Source organism: Pan troglodytes, chromosome 8, assembly GCF_028858775.2.
Source record: "Pan troglodytes isolate AG18354 chromosome 8, NHGRI_mPanTro3-v2.0_pri, whole genome shotgun sequence".
NCBI classification, from domain to species: domain Eukaryota; kingdom Metazoa; phylum Chordata; class Mammalia; order Primates; family Hominidae; genus Pan; species Pan troglodytes.
In genome coordinates, this window is record NC_072406.2 from 118,044,491 (window position 1) to 118,065,694 (window position 21,204).

The 21,204-nt window shown below is 38.9% G+C and overlaps 1 long non-coding RNA gene across 1 annotated transcript in view; it reads right to left on the reverse strand.

Annotated features, from left to right (window-relative positions):
• Nucleotides 1–20,577, reverse strand: part of LOC134807202 (uncharacterized) — a 465,560-nt gene extending 444,983 nt beyond the window's left edge. The window contains exon 1 of the long non-coding RNA XR_010147010.1: nt 20,440–20,577. This is a non-coding gene — a long non-coding RNA (uncharacterized LOC134807202). The remainder of the gene's footprint in view (nt 1–20,439) is intronic.
• Between the last annotated feature and the right edge of the window lie 627 nt (nt 20,578–21,204).

The following is a 21,204-nucleotide window of genomic DNA, read 5'->3' on the forward strand; positions in this document are numbered from 1 at the left end:
AACACACCCACTATATGCCATGAACCCAGTTAGGCACTGTTATCTCCAGCCCTTTCAACAGCACTATCTATTATAATTATCCCTATGTTCCAGAACATTTAAAACCACATCTGCTTGATTTCTAAGTCTGTCATCTTTTCATACTTCATGCAATCTTAACTACATATTATTTTCTCACAATATTTATAAAATAAAACATATCCACATTAAAATTATATTAACATGATTCCACTAGCTCCCGCCAAAGCATTTGGCATTTTGAAGCAGGAACAAAAAAAGTTGATGGAACACAAAACACTAACAGAAGAATGTTTCCTTTTACTGAGGCCCATCTAGGAACTTTTCCAACGTGTGCTTTGAGAACTTAGATACATTTTGATTGATGCACCAATTTTAACATCTGCTTGGGCTCTTAAAACTAGATGTCTGGTCTATAACGTCTGTCTTAAGTGTATAAAACAGAGAAAAACTCCAACTAAATAAGTTCATCATTTATGTCTATACCATGACTTTTAACCTGAGAGACCCCTACTTGATTCTGAATCTTTAAGATTGAAATAAAATCTCTCTTAAAAGTGATGGTCTAAAATTGATGCCAAACAGAACATTGTTTAATGTGTCTGACCAATAGTCATTTTCTGTTCCTACCCCTACCCAAATTATAGTAATCTGTTACTAGCCACAGAGAAACTCCTCAAAAGGAAAATGCATGTAAAATGCTACAAATTGTCCTTGGAGCAGAGTCAGTTTTAACACATACTAGTCATTATTATTTTCATGTTAATTATTGTTTTCTGTCATTATTTTGTTGCAGCTGGTAAGAGACTCTTCACTTTATGTCAACCGAATAGATTTTGCATCCCAAAGGCCCTGCGTGATCTTCATGTTCATACCCTTGAGAATGATAGAAGCTTCTACTGTATGTGGTGTGCTCTGTGTGGCCAGCAGAGGGAGCAAGGAGTTCTTTATAAAAGTAACCTTTCTTTCTGCCTCAAATTGGCAGATTGGAGATAAAGTGCTGATCTTTGGGACAAGTCAGCATTACACAAACTAGCTTCATGTAGAACAAGTATTTTTCATTTCTAACTGTGGAATGAAAAAGAAAATGGTGTTTCTTCTCTTCTCCTAATTTTATGGGCCAATGACTCCTCTCCATACAAATTATAGAAAAACGCAATTCACCATGAACCGCTCATTGCTTCCCTAGCAAATTCATCCGTTGATAGCATACAGATAATTTATTCATACATTCACACGGTCCATCATTCATTCACAGAGATAGATACTTAACAGAGACATAAGGTCCTATGTGGCTGACAATGTGAGTCATGTTTTGATGGATAGAAGATTAAGAAAAATAATAAGAGTATAGACATTAGAGAGGTTTTGATATATCTTTTAGATACCAGTTTGAAGCAAGCTCCAAAATGATGCTAACAAGCCATGTAATTATCTGACTTCTCATTAGTGATAATTCATTAGCAAGCCAATGTTATGCATGCCTGTTAATCACCTCCTGGATATGGCTCTCTCTGGAGGACCACAAATGAGATTTTTAATTTTTCAAAACAGCTTTCACTCTTTTCCTCTTGCATTTGCATAGCACCTTATGCTCCTCAAAGTTGATTGACACACATAATCTTATCTGATTCTCACCGTGGGCCTGAGAGGTCAGTTTATTTACAAGTCCTCCATTGTCGACCTGGAGTAGGGAGAAGGTAGGTACACATAGTGGCTGAATAACCTGAAACTGGAATTTAGGGTCCTGACTTCCAACCCCATTTGATATTCCTAGATGAGCTATCCATACTAGGTATTCAGTAAATGCTGGCCGGATGAATGTCTGATACTACTCTGTTTCACTGATAGTCTCTGATACTTGCAGATTGTCAATTAACATCCAGAGAAAGAGAAAGTCATAAAGAGTTTGGTTTTAAAAATCAATGAGGTGGGCCGGGCGCGGTGGCTCACACCTGTAATCCCAACACTCTGGGAGGCCAAGGTGGGCGGATCACAAGGTCAGGAGATCGAGTCCATCCTGGCTAACACGGTGGAACCCCGTCTTTACTAAAAAAAATACAAAAAATTAGCTGGGCGTGGTAGCGGGCGCCTGTAGTCACAGCTACTCGGGAGGCTGAGGCAGGAGAATGGCGTGAACCTGGAGGGGCGGAGCTTGCAGTGAGCCGAGATCGCGCCACTGCACTCCAGCCTGGGAGACAGAGCAAGACTCCATCTCAAATAAATAAATAAATAAATAAATAAAATCAATGAGGTGATGAAAAAGTTCTGCAACTATACAGTGATGATGGTTGTACAACACTGTGAATATATTTAATGGCAGTGAATTTTATACTTTAAAATGATTACCATGGTAAAAGTTATGTATTTTACTACAAGCCTTTAAAAAATGGTATCAATAGAGGGGTCATTTGCATTCTGGCCACAGAAGGGACCAAAGAAATGGAAGGCTACATGTAACCTGGCAGTGTCTGTAAAGAGGATTCCAACTTTAAACAATGAGTTAGAGTATTCACAGTTCCTTCTGCTGAATTAAACTGTTTGACCAAAAGCTGCCTCCATACCTAGCAAATGGTAACCTAAGGTAACATGTAAACAAATTGCAAACTAACTTGAGAGAACATTCTTGTAGAAAGTAACAGAGTCTCAGTCAATCTCAGCAGCCGAACTTTCAGGCAGTCACGGGCTGCAAACTGCTCAGGCATGTCTGAACAAGGCAAATGCTAAGCTGCAACCAATCAAGCTGTTTCTACGTTATCACTTCCTTTTTCAGTCAGTAAATACTGCCTGCTCACATTGCTGGGTGAAGCTCTCTGAACCTCTCTTGGTTCTGAGTGCTGCTGAATTCATGAATCTTCTTTGCTCAAATAAACTCTGCTAAATTTAGTTTGTCTAAAATCTTTCTTTAAACACTTGCAAAGCTTCAATTCGATACTTCTGTTATTCCAATTCATCAGCATGTTGGCTTGGGATTACACCCCTTCTGAGAGGAAATTTAATTTTACTCAAGCAATTTTCATCACAAAAACGATTAAAACATGGATTTAGTTTTCAAACAGGTCTTAGTCCTTTGGGACAGAAGATGTAGTTTTACATAATAAATGTTTAAGTAAAAACAAAAACGGAACCCATGAGAAGTGAAGCACCAGTTCAGTACAGACTTTGAGTTATTTCTAAGCTTTGGTGAGAGAAGTGTTGCCTGCCCCTATTTGGCCCCAAACACTCCTGACAACCACATCCGAGGTCACCGCGTGTATGTTGACAGAATCTTCATTCAGATGTTGAAAACATTTTGAAAATTTCTCTACAGCCAGCTAGGGAACACAGTTTCTTTTTCCCCATTATGGCTTAATCATCAGCTTTCTTCTGCTTTCTTTTACCTTCATGTGGGGCAGGCCACCTAGTTCCCAGCCTGAAATCCAAGGAAAACAAAACAAAACAAACAAACAAAAACAAGATTCATGCCACAAGGTAAGGAATTAGTCATTTGATGTTTATTTAATTTTCTTCCTGACTGGTGAGATTTCCTACTTTAATACTGTGAAGGCTTTGAAATAATTTCCTTGCTGGTGTTTGAAATGTTTATTTCTTTGGGTGTGTAGTGCTCTTGTGGTGAAGTGCATCATGTACACTGCACGACTCACTTCTCAAGATCACCCTCAGACGGGTCAGAGTGAGAATGGTTTCTGTCTTTTGAACTCACCTGTGAGGACTCTGTGAGAAGTGAGCCAGAATGAATTACACAGAAACTAATTGATTTAATTGTATTTCTTTTACAATCTGCGTAACTCACTCATTTTGCTCTACTATTTTTCATGAAAAAACATTGCTACTCTGCATATTGTATGTTCAGAAAACCATATACATTTATTGTCATGTAATATTAAAAATCTTTGTGGTCCCTGATGAAAACAGCCAAATACATCCCTAGAGGGAAGATAGTTGTTAATGATTATGGTGTATGTCAATGGAATGTCACTGTGTCCCCCCCATGAGATGACTCGTGTTCAGAAGCATTTATTCATTGATTAGATCTCCTAGGTGTCAGGCACTGAGTTTGGTGCTGAAGACAAAACCATGAGCAAAAGCACCTATGGACCCTCCTTTAAATAAGTTTAGAAGCTAGTGAGCTGATTGATAGTCTCCAAGAGACCATGGCATTTGGGGTCAAACAGATCTGGCTTTGAATTTCAGGTAAGCCCCTTATTGTCACTTAGACCTCAACACCATACCAGGTATCCAGGAGGATAGTCAGTGTGTTCGGGAGAATAAGGCTCTGTACATATGACTGTAATAAGACACTTGCTCATTTCCATCCTGCCAAAAAAAAAAAAAAAACTCTTCTAGCTAGAAATTTTCATTACATCTCTTCCTCATGGGAAGAATTGCCCATTAGCTCTAGTAAGTTGGTAATTGTGTTATGCCTGTAAGCGGGGAGAAGTAAGCTAAATGTATTCCTGACTTATAGGTTTATTAACATTTGAGCTCTAGTTAATTTGAGCACCGTTTTAGAATAGAATTTAGGGCAAAGGAAAGAACAGGAGGAAGGAGGCTTATTTGTGAGCAGGTGGTAGAAGCAGGTAGGAAGGGAGATGAGAATGAATCTACAATGAATGAATACTCCTCTTAATTATGTATTAACCAGAGGTCTTCATTATTTGATGGACTACCTTGCCCATTACTACCTTTCCCTTCTGGTATTTAATAACTGAACTGTTTATTGCTTTAGTGGTAAACTGTGTCAGGAACCTGCAGTCCCAGAATTTTAAGAGCCTATGATTGAATTGGTTGAAGAAATCAAGAATAAGGAGTCCTGTATTATAGCCCATATGCAGGCAGTCATCTCTCCTTGGGAAGTCAGATGGGCTGGAACAGGGGAACAGTGGACAAGAAGAGAACAAAAAAGCAAATATTCTGTGCTCTAAAATATTAACATATAGAAATTCTAGTCATGGTTGAAAGAAAAAGGGTGAGGGGATCTAATGGTCAAAAATAAAATAATAATAATATAGAGCCTGAATCTTGAAGGATTTTGTTTTGTTTTCCTTACGTGCTCAGAAAAGGCCTAGATAAATGGAGCTTGAGGATATAAAAATGTGTCAGAATGAAATCCTCATGAAAATATTACATGGAAGTCATCACAACTCCACGGGACTTGGAGTACCTCTCTGCACCAAGATAGCTGGCTGATTTTCTGCTCAGTCACAATTTTACTTGAAAGCAAGAATTGTCCTAGCTCCTTTTCCATTATCCCAAAAAGTTTAACGTTCAAAGCAGGGTCTCATTAAAAAAGAAACTACTGGTTAGTTAATATAATTGGGATATCACAATTTCAGAATAAACATTTGATTAAAAATAAAAATAAAAAAGTATTCTAGAATAAAATATTAGTGGATGTTCAAAAAAAGCTGATAAAGGTAATTCTACTTTGTCCTCTGATGTACACACACACACACACACACACACACATCTGTCTCCCTTTTTAACATGATAGAAGGTATCTTTTGCTGATTCTTCTAGGCTACCTCCTCCAACTAATGCTTCAGACACGTAAGCACTACAAGGACCTTACCATCTCCTACTCCTAGATCAGTCCCTGACTCCACCTGATGAAGGAGGACATACACTCCCAGGGGAGCCTTGGGGTCTGGAGAAGTCTGCACCCTGGCTGGGAACATTTATGTCTCAACCTGTCTTGAAGGTGTCTTCGTGGTCTTTTTCAAAGAGGTGGAGAACAGGGCACTGACAAGGTGGGTGCCAGTGACCCAAACACCCAGGAGGTACTCCTTGTTCTATACCACCAAAGTAAAAGACGTAAAAAAGGAGGCATGGCAGGACAAAGCCACTTGCTCAAGGTCTCACGGGAAGAATGTACAGCTGGAATCAGTCCTTTCAATTTCAAGCCCTATTTTGCTTTTCCACTGTGCCATTCCCAAAGCCATCAGAAGAGGATGTAATGTAGGCCCAGACCCCTAATCTGTCTGTGTGTGAAGAAGAGCTTCTTCAACTCTCAAATATGTATGCATCCTCAGTGTCAGCATTGAGTATGTGCTCCTCACATCCAAAGATCCCAACACCAATCACTGGCATATGAAAGTACCCTTTGAGATACTGTCTAGTGGTTATACCATAGCTGCATAAAGCTGTCCATAACTGCTTGATCAAAGATCTTGGCAGTAGATTAGCCAGACAGAGAGTGGGGTGCCGTCTACTGTCATGATACGCAGAAGGGCTCTGCAATTAGCTCAGGGGCCTCAGCTTGGATGTATAATATCCCTACTTGTCCCTGGTTAAATATTTTGCACAGCAGGCTTTGAAAGTCAGTGCAACCTATGGACACGACCAGAGGAAAATAAACACAAATAGTGCACCACTAGCCATGAAAAAGAATGTCATAAAAGTGATTTGGTAGTCAAAAGTGAACAGAAAATAGAGAGAAGAGATTAGCCTGGCTTCTCAGGAGCCTCTGGATTCAGATTGCCTGGGCCACAGTTGTGCCTCTGCTGCTATTTTAGATGGATTTCCTGGGAATCACACTCTGATACAAACATATGATTGCACAGAGTTATTGGGGTGTGCTCTTAAAATCTGTAGAGGAGTGAAGGAGTAGAGTGAGGCTGAAAGAGGAGTTGAATTCATAGGATGCAGGCGCAAGAAAGAGTCCCACAGCTTACTCTGGAATTACGATGACCTTCTGAAATTACTGACGAAGTGGGTGTGCCTGGTCTTCATTTCCCTATACTGACCTGTCATTTGATTCAGGCTGTTTCTGGAGAGGGGAACAATTTGGGCTAAGTGATCTCTTTCCAGCTAAGAGACCAACACTTCAGCAGCTAAGGGAAAGAGTACCCCTGCCTTGAAGGAGGACTCTTGCTGCACAAAATATCCTTTATGGTTGACCACGATGCCACTGAGATCCAATTGCTTCAAATATGTTCTGTGAATAGCATCATTAGGATTCTGTTTTTCTCTTTTGCTACGGAAATGGGAAAGGCAGTTTTGTGAAACAAACTGTGGCCCCAAATGTTGCAGCTAAACTAAAAGCTACAACTGAAACTCACCATAGCTCTCTCCTATTACCCATTCTCAATTCTCAGCACCCTCAGCTAGCACTGCTGTTGGTATCAGGAGCTAACTTGGTGGGGTGGCTATACCTTCAAAAGATCTGAGTGATCTGAATCCTTGGTCATTCTGCTTTTCTCAGGCCATGGCCACTGCTCTTGCATGTTCACTATAAGAAACAACAAACCTCAATGACCCAAGTTTAATAAACCTGCACTTGTACCCCTGAACCTAAAATAAAAGTAAAAAAAATTAGCAAGAGACACTCTGGAGGATGACCTGGATGCTAAGCATACTCTTTCCTGTCCCCGTTGCATAACAGCTATACTGTCTCAGGCAAATGACCAGAATCAGGTACCCTTCCCTTTCCTGCTAGGCACTTGACATGAGAAGGCCAAAGTAATGTGGCAAAAACCATGATTTGAAGTGTATTGAGATACTTTTCTGTTCTGTGGTGAAAGCACTTCTTCCTGGAGACTAGGATCTGTAAACCTGAAAGTACAGAGTTGTGTGCATGGGAAGCATTAAATTCTCCCAAGGTATCACCTGGAATGATAGTAAAGAGCACCACTCCAATTTCACTCACTCCTTAATTTTAAGATTAATGCACTCTATGTGTTGAAGACAGCTATAAAATAGTTGTTAATGTCAACCATCTCCTACTGAAGGTACTCTGTATCTTCGATGATAGTGCTTTGTCTCCACATAGGCACATCAGCTGTGCCTTGTATAGGTATCCCAACTGCTTCTCAAAGGTATTGCATGAGATAAGACCAATGGGTCCATGGTCATAGTCCAATTGCCACATCTTCTTTATTGTAAAGAGGGATTCTTGGGCTGATGTGACGGTATGCAGGGCCCTGTGTCAGTGGATGAAATTCTCTGTAATTCTTAAGATTGTGGTACCAGTTGAGGCCCTGTGAGCAGCAAATGCAAATCCATATTCAGTTTATGTCTTTATTCTAGTCAAGACAAATTCTTACTGTTTCCAGAGTGAAAAATGTCCAATGTAATTAACTTGTCAAAAAGTGGCTGACTGGTCTTCTTGAGAGATAGTCCCATGCTGGGCACTCAGTATTGGTTTCTGTTGATAAACGAATAAACAGTTGTCATTTATAGTAGCTAAGTCATCCTTGATGAGTAAAATGCTGTGTGATTTTACTCATATGACTACCCTCTATTCCTACCACCATAGCAACTTTGTAAACAAAGCGCAGGAGCAGCCAGCTATAGAGACTGATTGATATCATCTGGCCAAATCATTCTGCCTACTTGGTTGTTTGGTGGCTCCTCTGTGATAGATGCCTTCTGGTTGGTGTTGGCATTAACATGTAATATCATGATCTTTATGCTTCATGCCTGCTGTCAGAGGTCCACTACAGTCCTTTTAGCTGGATTCATTGTTCCTAATCTTCCATTCCTTCATCTGCAAAGTCCTGAGCAACTAGCCAACTCACATGTCATCCATGAGTCTGTAGGTATTCTTCCCCCAGGCCACTTCTCTATCCATCCGAAGAGAACAATAAAGTACACTGGCCAAAACTTTGGCCCACTGGGAGTATTTCTCCTCACTGCTGCCTTTTAGGGTCACTTCCCAGCATGGCTGTAGTGCATCAGCAGTCTATTTTTGGTTTCCACTCACATATCAAGTGAGTAAAATGAGACTCAGTTTTACGAATGAGACTTGGCTTTGTTCCTCCCCTGTCAACTGGTCATAAGTGACTCCCCTCAGACTGAGACAGTAGGGGTGGACCAAAGAGAGGAACCCATTTAACAATGGCTGTTGATAAAAAGTCTGGACCACCTGTATGTGCAAACTTGCTTATTCTCCCAAATATATCACTTATATCTTATGAATATAGGTTGGTCGGATCAAATTTAACTCACGATAACTTATTATGGACACCTGACTGATTCAAGCCCTGTTTGTCAAGAGCTCTGTAGCTTCATCAGGACCCAGTAACACAACAGGAGTTACTTTTCCAATGTATAATTTTCTACTGCAGATAGCATAGCCTTGCTCCAGAAACCTTGTGGTGCCCTACAACCCTATGTTGTCAATTTTTAGAGCTTCCTCAAAATTCTATATGACATATGCTAGGTTCTGAACGTCAGTGCCCCACCAAAATCCATACGTTGGAACCTAATACTCAATGTGATTGTATTAAGAGGCGAAGCCTTCTGGGAAGTGATGAAGCCATAAAGACTCTACCTTCATGAATGGAATTTGATACCCTTATAAAAGAGGTTGAAGGGAGCTGCCTTGCTCCTTCCAACATGTGAGAACACAGAGGAAGTGTCATCTATCAGTATCAGGCCTGTACCAGACATGGAATCTACTGGTACCTTGATCTTGGACTTCCTAGCCTCCAGAACTGTGAGAACTAAATTTTTTTTGTTTATAAATTATCCAGTATGTTTTGTTATAGCAGTCCAAAGAGACTAAGACATCTTTTCCTACCATAGATATTTCTAACACTATAGGATTTTCTGGATTTATGGCCCAAGTGGAAGAACTACTTGCACCACAGCCTAAACCTATAGCAGAGACTTTTTATTTTGGATCCAAGTCAAAGCTGGTATTCTTTTGCCAGAATAGTATTTTCAAGTATGAAATATTTTACCTCCAAAACATGAAGAGGCTTACCAGGAAGCTATGCACTATTTACCTTTGTCATAGCTTTCTGAAGATCAGGCCATAATGCTACTGGCCCAAGTGTTTATTGTATGGGCTGAAATGTATTCTCCCCTATTTATATATTGAATCCCCAACCCCTGATGTGACTGTACTTGGAGATAGGGAAATGGTAATTCAGGTTAAATGAGGTAATAAGGATGAGGCCTTAATCTGATGCGACTAGTGTTTTATAAGAAGAGACAAGAGAGCTCTCTCTCTCTCTCTCATCTCCCTCCCTCCCTGTGCATGCACACAAAGGAAAAACCACGTGAGGACACAGCAAGAAGGTGGCTGCCTGCAAGCTAGGAAGAGAGGCCTCACTAGAAACCAACACTGCTGGCATCTTAGTCTTGGATCTTCCAAGATATCACAATATCCAGAGCTGTGAAAAAATAAATTTATGTTATTTAAGTTATTTATGTTATTTATGTTATTTAACTCAGCCTATATGGTATTCTATTTTAGCAGCTCAAGCAGACTAATACACTCATTTTAATTGTGTACACCTTGCTTTTTATGAAAGTTCTACCAACTGGCCTCTATTTTTTTCCAGATTCTGTTATGAACGTTGCCATCACTGAAACCAGCTGTGTAACATCTTCCACCGTCATCCCTGCCTACAAAGGACAGCTATCACTGAGCTTTTCAATGATACTGGTGTTCCTCTCTCCAGCACATTCCTTATTACATTGGTAAATGGAGTATACTTGGGGCCCTCCTGCTGAACTGCTCAGCTGGTGTATTTTTTAGCCTTAAAAACATGTCTATCATAGCATGCTATTTCTCCGTCTTCTGATTCTTTATTCCAGCACATACCCCACTAGGCATGAAATTTCTATATCACTTTCAAAAGCCTCCCAAGAGTCCTCCTAAGACATGTTAACACCATCTTTTGGGATCCTTACCAGGTATTAAATTCCATATCGCAGGAGAGTGTCCACACTCTTGATGATCCCACCCTATTTTCTGCTCTCATTGATCCAGTACCATCAGAATCCAGTCTCATATATTTTCACCTGGCTTTTACTGTACATGTTGTCTATATTCTGTAGCTTCTTCCAGCTATAGTTTCTTTTCTCCTTTAGAAGATCCAACACTTTCCTGGCCAGGTTATATAGACTTGACCCCAGTTTTTGGTCTAATGGCCAGGAAGAGAGGCGGAGGCAAGGCAGTGGCCTCTAAATTTTCTTTAAGCAAGAGGCGAGGTCTAGGCTATAACAGGGAAAAATGAACCACTTCTGAAAGTAAAGAGAGTTTAGAGGGATCTGAGACTTCAAGGTTTTTGAGTGCATAGATCCAGATGTTCCTATGCCAAGTCTCAGGGTCCTACTCCTTCCCAAGTAGGTCCACGAACCTACTCCTTACCTTGCACAGCAGACTAGCTAAGTCTGAGAACTTAACTTTTTCTAGAGTTGTATTACTCTTAAAATTAATTCTTGACCATGAGCCTCAACATTCCCTGCCTTCAGACTCAGGTGGTAAGTCTCCTTATTTGTTGCCAGTGAGGACCTTTGACTTCCACACTTTACTTTCAGTTGGTGATTAACCATGCTTAATCTTGTATTGTCTTTCTCCAATACATCACTGGCACTGTGCAAAACCCATCAGATTACCTTCTCATTATAACTGCTATTTACCGGATATTCTCATATTACTCCTACCAGCATTCTCTTCCACCAATTTCCAATCCAAGTTCATTACTTTGAAAATGTTACAGTTGCATCACTACAGCATACTTGGATTTATTTATTCATTTATTTATTTTTATTTTTCAAGATGGAGTCCCACTCTATTGGCCAGGCTGGAGTGCAGTGGCGTGATCTTTGCTCACTGCAACCTCCGCCTCCTGGGTTCAGGTGATTCTCCTACCTCAGCCTCCCGAGTAACTAGGACTACAGGCGTGTGCCATCACACCCAGTTGATTTTTGTATTTTTAGTAGAGACAGGGTTTCACCATGTTGGGCAGGCTGTTCTCAAACTCCTGACCTCAGGTAATCCACCCACCTTGGCCTCCCAAAGTGCTGGGATTACAAGCATGAGTCACCGCACCCGGCCCATATCAGGATTTATTAATTTAACTGCTCCTCCTAACACCAGGGTTTTTTATTTCTACCAAGATGGAGAATTCAGCTTTAAAGCTCATTTTAGAGTTTTCTTCCTTGGGCCACTTGTGCTAACAACTGTCTTAGATTGATTTTTCAGCAATAGACTCTAGGAAGGAAATTTGAATGGAAGTTTACTAAGGAGTGCCCCTAGGAACAGCACCTATAGAGCACAAAGGCAGTAAGACAAGGCAGAAAGAGGAGTTGTGTTACAATGCATTTGCAACAGAGGCCTCAGCCAGTCTCACTGGGAGCTCTGGAGCTGGGATGGATCTTGACAATTGCATCTTTTAAGGTAGGGGGCCAGATTTATATAGCCCCTAACAACAAGGTATTAGATAAAGGCTCCCACTGAGGATGCGACATCACTTTGAGATAGATGACTTCCACATTGAAGACAGTACTCAAAGAGGGGCTCAGCAATGAGCAGCCACCAATATTTCCAACAGCAAGGGGAAAGAATACCTCATTCCTTAAGGTACTCACTACAGCATGCACTACAGCCTGGCCCTATCTCTGTAACTTACATTCTTAGCTATACACTAAAAAAGATAACAGGACCAACTTTATAAGGTTATTAAAAGGATTAGATAATTTAATTCATGTGAAGTGCTCACTAGTGTATAGTAAGCGTTCATGAAAATGTTATATTCCAATAAAAACATCTTGGTGTTTTAGTAATAATACTATGATGTATCTGAGTTAAAACTACAGATTTAAAGAGGGAATTGGCATGCCATGTTGCATTAAGTAATCCTCATTAAGCTGTCTTAAATAATTCAACTTGCACCTAAAGAATCCCTAACTGGATAGAGGTGACATCAGTGAGGACCACGTGAAGAAGATTCCTTTAAGAAACTTCTTGGTACCGTGTATTCACATTAGCTAGCAGACATGAACAGAATGCAGTAGTCCCCCCTTACCCATGGTTTTGCTTTCTGAGGATTCAGTCTGAAAAACATTAAGTGAAAAATTCCAGACATAAACAATAAGTTTTATATTCCATGTCGTTCTGAGTATCATGATGAAATCTTGTGCCATCCTACCCCGGACATGAATCATCCCTTTAGCGTATCCATATAATAAACGCAACCTGCCCGTTACTGTATAGGAAAAAACACAATGTATATAGGGTTCAACACTATCCTTTGTTTCAGGCATCCACTGGGGATTTAGGGGGACTACTATAGTATAGACTTGTTTATCTGGTAGTCTAAGACTGCCTTTTCATAGACGATTTCCAAGCCATAGGTTATAAATAAAGATGTTTGTTCTGGGTTCTACAAGACGAGAGAAAGTTGCAGGAACATAGAAGAACTGACTCAAGTAAAACATATCACTGTAGGAAGTCATGAGCAGCTGGGGTAGCCAAAATGAAGCAGTGGAAGAAAGGCCTATTGACTTTTGTATAGTAAATGGAGGCAAAATATAGATATCTTTTGAGTCACGTAAGCCTGTTTATGAATCCTCAGTCAGTCTCTTAAGTGTAGGAGTTATCTTAATTGGTATGAGTTTATAAAGCAATGGTTTTTTTTTGTGCATTGTTAAAATGACATGATAATCCTGCCTAATTTATAGTTTTGTTGGGAGAACTAAATAAGACAAATTATTTAAAGTGTTCAGTGCAATGCATGGTACATGCTGAATATAAATAGTTACTGGTTATTAGAATTATTGCTAAGCATCTGTCAAGAGCAAGACTTGTGCAAGCAATGGCTGTAATAATGATAAATAATGAGGTATATAACTGAGAACTACCTAACCTAATTTTCGTCCTCAAGAAATGTACTTCAGGTATTTTCTATAATGCTTGAAACAGACTTGGGACTTGACAAAAGTGCAGAGTCAAGCTCTGTATCTGGAGCCTAAGTTCATTTTTTCTAATGTAAAAAGTGCATTAGTGGTTTGCCTTTTAATTAGTCCTTTCTAGCACCTACTTTTCCTCTTCTTGCTTGTGTCTTTTAGGAAAGTGTTAAAGCCCTTTTCTTTTAACGACAGGCAGTAAAAAGGGCACTGCATTTCTGCAGGATCCAGCAAAGATTTGTTGACATTGAGCTGAAATTGGGCAATCCATTCATTATTAATAGATGTGCTCACATAATGGAAGGTGTTTCTGTGTTGTTTTTTTTTTAACCAACGACACAATAAAAATGTTTAATTAATGACATGTGCAAGTCTTAAGCAAAGATTTACTTGTTTTATGGGCTTAGCAAATTCATTCAGCCACTTCCTCCCAGATGCTGACAAGCCTGTTTGTTTATGCTCACTAGCTCTTCTAAAAACCAGCCAAGTATTAGGATTATTTTTGAAGTAGCTCAGTAATCTCTGAGGTAGGGACTGGATGTCTTCAGTATCTCACCTACTACACATAGGCTCTTTATGGGAGCACTGCCTGGCCCTCAAAGCAGGCATTAGGTAAGCCAGCCCTACCTTACTGGAATATAGAATGCAATTTTCCATTGGATAGAAACTATTGACTATTTACACAGACACAGTTATAACTTGTTTTTAGAAATTCTTCCAGGGTTTTCTCTTAGCTTTTTAAAAAATTATTTAATCTTGATCGAAAGCTAGACCTGCCATTAATTTTAAATATCTGTTCACATAGTTAATGTTTCATATTTACCAAGTAGAACCCATCACCTCAAAAAATAGGAACCAACACACTTGTAGGTGACCAATCTAAAGCCAGTTGCTTATTGGAACAAGATTCTCAAGAGGAACAAGATTACCAAGAGTTATGTATTGCAAAAGGAAGTGATATGACATCACCAAGTAGAAAGTGTCCGGGAGGAAATCATTTGTTTGTAAGCAGGGACTGAAAAGAAATGAAAGATCCTGCCATAGCACATTTTTGGCTCTTCCTGACTGAATTTGGGTTGGAATATTCTCATAGCTCCCTCTTTGTTCACTGACATTGCCTGAAACCTGTACCTTGCCAGCTCAACATTTTAGCCACCAAGTTAACTTTACTGCTTAAGTGGTGTACCCAGCATAGTTGATAGCCAGAACAATTTAACATTTTCTTCCTTCAGACAACAATGGATTTATTTTCAGTAATATTTATGAAATGAAAAGATTAACCAAAAATAATAGCTGGGTTTGGAGAGGAAAACACAAATCGAATTTTCCTTTTATTACAATTCATATATATGCATACACACACATACACACATATACACATACATACATATATTCATATATATAGTATATATCATCCTAGTTTAAAAAAATAAAATACTACAGTATTAAAAAGAAAAAAGGGTAATAAATACCAATTTTAGGCACATTATTCATGTTTTGAAAAAAGGAAGAAATCATATAGTTACATACTGGTTAGTTACAATAATGAATAACATGGTATTTTCTGTTTTTATGCCTTGTCTTCTGCAAATTAGTAAATAATCCCATCAAAATATATCTTTTTTTTTTTTACATATTCTTGCTCCGTAGACAGTATAGCCAGATTTGTCAATCTATCTAAATCTGTTTTCAAAGTCGAAGACCACATTTCATTAATTTTAATTTCAGAAGTTTCTTTCATATGAAGCAAAAGGTGTGCAAATAATTAGGAAATGTCTTAAACTCTACGATAAGTTTGTCAGAGTTACATAAATTCCTTTTCCACAATATATTCCAGAAGTTGCCATACTTTCTATAAATTTTTCTTATGCATTGATTCTGACAGATTTTAAAAGCTACTTTATTTGAAACAACTTAAACACAAATAAAAAATTCCAGGTGGTCAAATAGAATGGTAGAATCACATAGATCAAGTACTGTATCTTTGTAATCACTGTGTTATTCTTATTTTGAATCTACTTTTTAAATGCAAAAATATGTGTTGGACGGCTTAGAGATAAACAGTGCCTGCAGTAATAGTAAATAATTCTCATGAATGTCAAACACACAACTAATGTGTATAGGGTAGCAGAGATACTTTCCATGTAGAACACAATGTTTGTTAAATAATATGTGCTAAACATATGTTAATTTGGATCTTATACATCTGTATTTTTTAATGCAACCAAAGCTGGAATAATTTTTTGGAACTTAGACCAATAAAATATTTTGCCCCTGGGAGAAGTATTTTATAACTGATATTGTTTAGAATTATTGGCTCTGAGTGATCATAAAAGGTAGGCTTACATTATTTGGTTTTATTATTATTTTTAAATTCTCCAAAGACAATGTCCCCCATCTGATTATTGCCTGCACTGGGGCAGCCCACCCCACCACTAGCCCTTGGTACCCAGCCACTGTTCTGCTTCCTTCTGGGGTTTCATCTCTCACCAACTCAGAACAATTCCACATAATCTTGATCTTATTGTGTCACAAATACACCAGGACAAATATGATCTACTCTAAGCCATGCTCTGTATCTTCTGATAAGTTTGTCAAACCGAATAACCATGGAGGATGTCTCTGGGCAATTTTAATTTTTTAAGAGAATGAAAAAAAAATGCCTGAAAGCAATGGATAGTGATGAGACTCAACAATAAATCAGAGAGACTGAACTGCCCCAGCTAATTCTGTCAGAAAGGAGTAAACAAATTCAGAGCCTTGATTCAGACTATTACCTTTAACGCATTAGGAGAAAGGGAGAAGAGGGAAAATAATACACGTGAATTTCACACTTCACACTTTGTCACTTGGCATCATTTCTGCCTTGCTTCTATCATCCTGCACTGACGCAACATCTGGACAATAGAGAAGAGCAGGGAGGATATGCTACTTTTTGGAAAAATTAATTGAATGAGACATAAACAAGTACGGTCTTTCAAAAGAGAAATTCAAAAGCAAATGTATAGAAAAGGACCTCAGCCAGGGAGAGAAGCAAAAAGGTAAACATTTAGTGAGTAAAGGAGGGTTTGAGTCATTGAACCAGAAATTCAATGCTTGTATCCATTCACTTCGTTCAACAAAACAATAATAATTTATTATTGCCAATTAATTAATATGTTATCTGATGAAAAATATAAGTGCAAACTAATCCCTGTGATCCCTCTTCTGGGCCACCAGTGAATTCAGGTGGTCACAGCTACACAGCATACAAATCCCAATATTCTCTACCTCTAGCTGCTTGACAAGCAGGCAGCGCAGTTTTCCCAAGGATATCTCCTCCCCTACTTTCTCTCTACGTATCATTGAAATGGAGTGGCCATGGGAGTTTGTCTGCCAAGATGAAACCTATTTTCCTGGAGGATTAGGAAAGGGTCAGATATAAGTTCTTTTTGTGACATGCAGAGGAGTCTGGACTCCTTAGGTAATGGAGAACTACTTAAGGATTTCAATGACACCAGCAATTCAGATTTATGTCACTGTAGGAACTCAACACTGGTGTAGTGGGTTGAATGCTGACCCTCTCCAAAAGATATGTCCACATCAAATCCTTGAAACCTGTGAATGTGATCTTACTTGGAGAAAGTCTTTGCAGATGCCATTAAGTTAAGAATCTTAAAATGAGTTCATCCTGCATTATCTGGGTGGATCCTAAATCTGATGAAAAGTGTCCTTATAAGGGACAGAAAGAAGGTACCAACTTTCAGTTATAAGAGAAACAGGCTCTGGGAATCCAACATATATCCTGCTGACTATAGTAAATAATACTGTATTATATTTGCTAAGAGATTAGATCTTAAGTGTTCTCACCATACACACACAGACACACACACACACACACACACACACACACACACACACATACACACACACGGTAACTATGTGAGGTTATAGAATTGTTAATTTGATAGTGGTAATCATTTCACAATGCTTATGTATATCAAATCATACACTGTATACCTTAAATACACATAATTGTATTTGTCAATTATACCTCAAGAAATCTGGGAAAAGAGACAAAGGATAACAGACACATACAACAGAAGTCAATGTGAAGACACAGCAGAGAAATGTGGCTGCAAGCCAAGAGAGCTAGCAACCACCAGAAACTGCAAGAGGTGAAGAAAGCAGGCTCCCCTAGAGCCCCACAGGGAGGGCAGCACTTAACAGCATCCTGATTTCAGACTTCTGGCCTCAAGCATACGAGAGAATGGGTTTCTGTTGTTTTAAACCACCAGTTTGTGATAACTTGTTATGGCAGCCACGGGAAACAAATACAAGTGGTGACAACATCAAGAATTTGTTTGATATAGAGGTATGACTTGGGAAGAGATACAATGAAAGAAACTATTACTACGGGACATGTTTAGAATAAAGCATGGTTCAAGACTTTTGTTAATCTTACATGATTTTTTCTACATTTACCATTATATTTATTTTTAGAATAAGCAATGTGGGATAAAAAAGACTTAGTTAAGATAAAAAAGATAAAGTTAGATAAATAAAAAGACTAAGGAAGCTGAAGGGAACATTGAGTGGAGGGAGCTGTTCCTTCCTTATTTCTCTGACAAATATTTTCTGAGCATGCGTTATGTGCTAGGTGTTGTTCTAGACATCGTAGAGCTAGTACTGAACATAATAAAAAAAAAACTCTTATGAATCTTACATTGAAGTAGAGGAAAACCATAGAAGTTTTTGAGTAGAGGCATAGGTAACAGCTTTAAAAGGATCACTCTGGCTGCTGAGTATAAGGTGAAAGCAGGGAGACGGAATGCCACCACTGTCATCCAGGTGAAATGACAGTGGCTTGTGCTAAGGCATGAACTGGGAGGCTAGAGTTTCTTGTGGCTCACTTGAATGGGACCAAATGAAATAGTGAGATTAACTTGATTTCCAGACATACAGTAACTGAGATTATAAGTATGTATGTGGGGTTGGGGTGGAGGGGGGTGGTAAGAAGTGAGATCCAGATCTGAGACCCAGCTGTTGACTGGTGTATATGGAAGCCTGAAGGCTAGAATGGTAGAGGCAATATTAATGTGAGTAGTTGGGTTCTCTCTTAAATCCTACTGATGAAGTGCCATAGTACTCAAAATGAAGTGCTCAGAATGCGGCTGGGACAGGGAGAAGAACCTTACTGATAGGTAATGTCTCTGGATCTGACCACACCCCTCAAGGCACATAACTTGCAAGAACTGTTCCCATTAGATGGCATCTTTTTCACACAATAACATCTTATAACAAATTAATTCATTGGTTAAGAGAAATTTCATGTCTTTACCTCTGAGATGAGGGGCTGTCTCCAGTTGCTCCCTAACAGAATGACCACTAGAGAATCAACGATGATATTTTTGTGGCTGATTATTAGGATATTCTTGGAAAACAACCTCAATTACTGGAAGCTGCCCAGCCAGAGAACAGTATTGGTCACCAAGTCAACTAATGAAAATTACTTGCCCCATTTTCCCAAAAATAACAATGTAATTGAGAAGCAGGATTGTTTCATACGATCTTTTTCCTGCAGAAGGCTTTTTAATTATCCCAACTACATTCCAAAAAAGATTTGCCATTGACTACAAGTTAGTCCAATTCTAATAATAGTGCAAGAAAATGAAAACCACATGTGGAATGTTAGAAAGTAAGACGTCTGTTTTTTTCTTTTGAGAACTGAAAACGGAATGAATTGATCAAAGAACCAATTGAATGACTCAAGCAGGAATGACAGAAATTTTGTACTTAGATTAAGTTGCAGGTCATTTAGGTAGCCCATGCTAGAAGAGTAAATCAGGTAAATGTTATAATACTCCCAACTTCTAGAAACCATCACCCTACACATAAATCCATATGCTTATGCAAATATCCCCACTCCAATTAGTTTTAAAACTATCTGAAATGCCACCAATTATTTGAAGTATTTTTCAAATCTCATTTTTCTTGAACACACAATCAGAAAGTTTGCTGGAGTGATCACTTGCATTCTCTATGCTTGTCTCTTCAGGGACTCCAGATCATAACAAATTGAAAGGGGACTCCAATTATCACTTGACATCTTTGTTTAGGATTGCACATTTTAGTTCTCATGAATAAGCAATTAAAAAGTTATATTTCTGAGAGAAGAAAATCTGTATTAGTAGCTGGCCTTGCAAGAAAAAAGAAGTAGAACCAATGTCCTGGAAAGGAGGAAAAAAGCAATAAAGAGATTCTGCATCCACAGGAAGAAAGAATAGCATGACAAAACAAGCTGCGTGCACAAATACAGCCCAAATATATGGGTTAAGGGACTAGATTAGAGTCCAGCAGGCTGGACTCTGAAGAGGTTGGCTAAGGGATTAGGGTGCCTGTGGGAATCCAATTTCCGGGTCATAGAGATTAATTTTTAAAAGGAGGGTATACAAATAATAACCAGTCTTCTATTTCTGATTCTTGAGCCCAGCTGGCTCTGTTACTAATTATGGAGTCAATATGGAAAGTCCATAATTAATTTAACTGACCCCGTCTCACTGAAGCCCTTCGTGAATCAGGGTGACTTTTAATGGAGGAGTTTTGTAAAAGCATGATAAAATCTCCTTTACATTTCCCAGATGATATCTCCTATACCTCTCTCCAAGTGTTTATGGCATTCTATACTACTTTGTAATTTGATAGGCACTACCATTTGTATTAGTTCCTTTTCACACTGCCGGAAGAAACTTCCCCGAGATTGGGTAATTTATAAAGGAAAGAGGTTAATTGACTCACAGTTCTGCGTGGCTGGAGAGGCCTCAGGAAATTTACAATCATGGCAGAAGAAGAAGCAGGAACTTTCTTTACGAGGCAGCAGGAAAAAGAGGAACGAAGAAGGAAATGCCAAACACTTATAAAGCCATCAGATCTCGTGAGAACGCACTCACTATCGCGAGAACAGCACGGAGGAAACTGCCTCCATGATCCAATCACCTCCCTCCTTCCACACCTGGGGATTATAATTCGAGATGAGATTTGGATGCAGACACAGAGCCAAACCTTATCACCACTTCATATTTGAGAGTAGAGACTATGTTCTACCTATTTTTGTAATAAACAAAGGGCCTGATATACTTCCTTGCACATAGTGGGAACTGAGAATGTATCTGTAGTATTGAAAAAGGAAAAATGTAGAAAGAAAATAAAAAACCATGCTCCCACAACGACTACACTATGAGAATATCCTTCCAAATTACTTGAGTACCATCGACAAATGCAATGGCAAAGCTCTATTTGCCCTTCAAGCCTCAGCCCAGAAATATCTCTGTAATATGTATTAGCTCCATTTCTATTTCTATTTACAATAGTTTAAGAATCAAGCTATCATTACATATGCCTAACACCAGTTCCTTTCTGACAGGTGTGATCCTTCCCATCATTCCAATTCCTTATGCAGATCGTTCCTAAATGATTTCATTCTTCTTAATTACAAGGTCTCAAAGAGCTACACCTGTGAAGGGACACAATCCGCAAACCTGTTGAATTTAAAGGGAACTACTT